The sequence below is a fragment of the Pteropus vampyrus genome, unplaced genomic scaffold, assembly GCF_000151845.1.
Source record: "Pteropus vampyrus isolate Shadow unplaced genomic scaffold, Pvam_2.0 Scaffold125, whole genome shotgun sequence".
Taxonomy (NCBI): domain Eukaryota; kingdom Metazoa; phylum Chordata; class Mammalia; order Chiroptera; family Pteropodidae; genus Pteropus; species Pteropus vampyrus.
This window is the reverse complement of record NW_011888906.1, coordinates 1,313,433-1,316,002: the sequence shown is the minus strand read 5'-3', so window position 1 is coordinate 1,316,002 and position 2,570 is coordinate 1,313,433.

Sequence of the window (2,570 nt, the reverse complement as noted above, 5' to 3'; positions counted from 1 at the left end):
GAGGATTAAGGCAGGCAATGTGTCTGGGATTATCAATAATCTTAGAAGGAAGGGAGGGAGGAAGAAAACAGACTATCAGGCTGGCCTAGGCAAAACTTAACTCTCAGCAAGAAAAGCAAAAGTCATCCCAAGGTGCCGATCACACAGCCCCCATCCCCTGAAGCTCCCCTCCCCCTCGTTCTCCCAAGAAAGTCATTTTTCATCCCCAAAGTCATTTGGCTTAGAGAGAAGGGGGGAGATGCAGTGGCAGGGTCTGTATTGTGCCTGCTCTGCTGCCATCCATCACCCGGCCGACAGGACCTCACCTCCCACAAATAAAGTTATGACAAGCGTCCCCAACCTATTCTTTCAGCCATCGCCTCCCTGTTTCCATCATCTCTGACATTATAAGCCATCAGCCAAGCTGTTTGTCACGCCTCTGACAGGGTCTTTGCATCTCTGGCAGGAGGGCTGTGCTAAGGTATGGCCAGACGAAAGGGTGGGTGTCCTACCCCCACCTGCCATTAGCGACCTCCAGCTATTTCACATGTGCTCTCAGAAAGGGTTCCCCCCGCAAGGGGCTGGAGTCCAGATATGGAGCAGAACTGGAAGCTAACTGAACATTCGTTCATTTATCCGTTCAGCAAACATTAGCGAATATCCCCACTGTGCCTGAACCTGTATTAGGCGTAGCTGCAGCCACAAAGAAGAATCATGCATAGTCCTGCCCTTGAGCAGTACCCAATGGGGGAGTGGAAAACAAGCCATGTCACAGCACAACTGTGGCAGAGGCAGTCTAGGGACGATGGAAGCACAGAATTATCTAGGAACATAGGGAAGGTTTCTTGGAGGCGGCGGCATTTGAGCTGAGATCTGCAGGACGAGGAGAAAAGACATGACGGGGGGAGCGAGAGTGATTCCTTAGAAGGTCCCCTTTGTTCTCTGCAGGTTTGTGTACTTACGAGCCTCAAACGACAGTGTGGAATGAAGATTTGGGGAAGGGAGGAGGGTCGTATGCCAGGCAAATGGAATGGCATGTGCATAGGTCCTATGTTAGTTTCCTAGGGCTGTCGTAACAAATTATCACAAATAGGTGACCCAAAACAACAGAAATTTATTCTCTCACAGTTCTGGAGACCAGAAGTCTAATATGAAGGGATTGACAGAGCTGGTGCTTTCTGGAGGCTCCGAGAAAGAACCTGTTTCATGGTTCTTTCCTAGCTTCTGGTGGTTGTGGACAAGCCTTTGTGTTCCTTGGCTTATAGATGCATCATTACGATCTCTGCCACTGCTCTCTGCCTTTATCTGGCCTTCCCCTCTGTGCTTCATCTCAAGTCTCTTTCTTTTTTCTCTTATAAGGACATCAGATTTAGCGTCTACCCTAAATCCAAGACAATCTCATCTCGAGATCTTTAACATAATTACATCTACAAAGAACCTATTTCCAAAAAAAGGTCACATTTGCAGATACCTTCGGTTAGGACTTAAATGTATCCTTTTTAGGGGAGGCACTATTCAACCTAGTGCAGACCCAGAGCCAGAGTATGGCATATTCACGGGAGAGAGAGTGGCTAAATGTGGCTAGAACATTTGCTACTGGGCCAAGTTCAGATCCCATCTCTGCCACTAATGAACCAGATGACCTAGAGCAAGTCTCTTAACCTTTCTGAGCCTCATTTTGCTCACCTGCAATGGGAATTCCCTCTGGACCTCTGATGACTCTGGTGAGGGTGAAATGCACTCATTTCATTAAAGGGCCAGATTCTCAATGGGAGTATCTCAAACAGGAACTTTTGGTTGCAAGAGACAGAAACCAATCCACACTAGCCTAAGCAAAAAGAGGACTTATTAGCTTACATAGCTAAAGAGCCCAGGAATAGAACTGCTTCAGGGTCTGCTGGACCCAGGTGATGTATTTAGGATCCAGTTTCCCTCCACTTAGCCTCTCTGTCTTGTGCTGTGCTGTTTCATTTTCAGGTTTCCCAAGGCCCTTTGTGCAGGCTATCTACCTTGGGCCCTGCAGATCTTCTGTTTACCCTGTCCACTCTGCTCCGTGGTGTGGAGGCTCAGCTGTATGGACTGGGAGGCTCAGCTGTATGGACTGGGAGGCTCAGCTGTATGGACTGCATCAACAAGCTCCCCTTGACCTCTGGCTTCCAGTGGGGTCCAGCCAATGGGAAGCAATGGCAGGTGATTAAGGGAAGTCGAAGATGAAGGCAGACTGTTTTACCCTCTTGGGATGCTCCCTGTCAAATCCCTCTGCCAAAGGCCCCTGCTCCTATCAGGCAGCTACCCCTTAGAGCCAGCTACTCTCCTTGGATTCTAGTAACTACACGCTATTATTGCCCTTCGGGCCTAGGGGTGCAAAAGGCTCCCCACTATTACTAGCCCAGAGGAACGTCACCATCCTTTGTTGGATTCTCTAAACACTTTTAACACCTTTGAAAATCACCCATTTATTATACTCCCCTGAAATTACAGTTCAAGTGCATCTGTTTCCTTTAAGGGCACTGCTTGATGACACACCGGCAGCTCATGGCTCTGGCTGACTCTCCTCTCCAGGTGATGAGTAAGCCCCATGTGGCAGACTC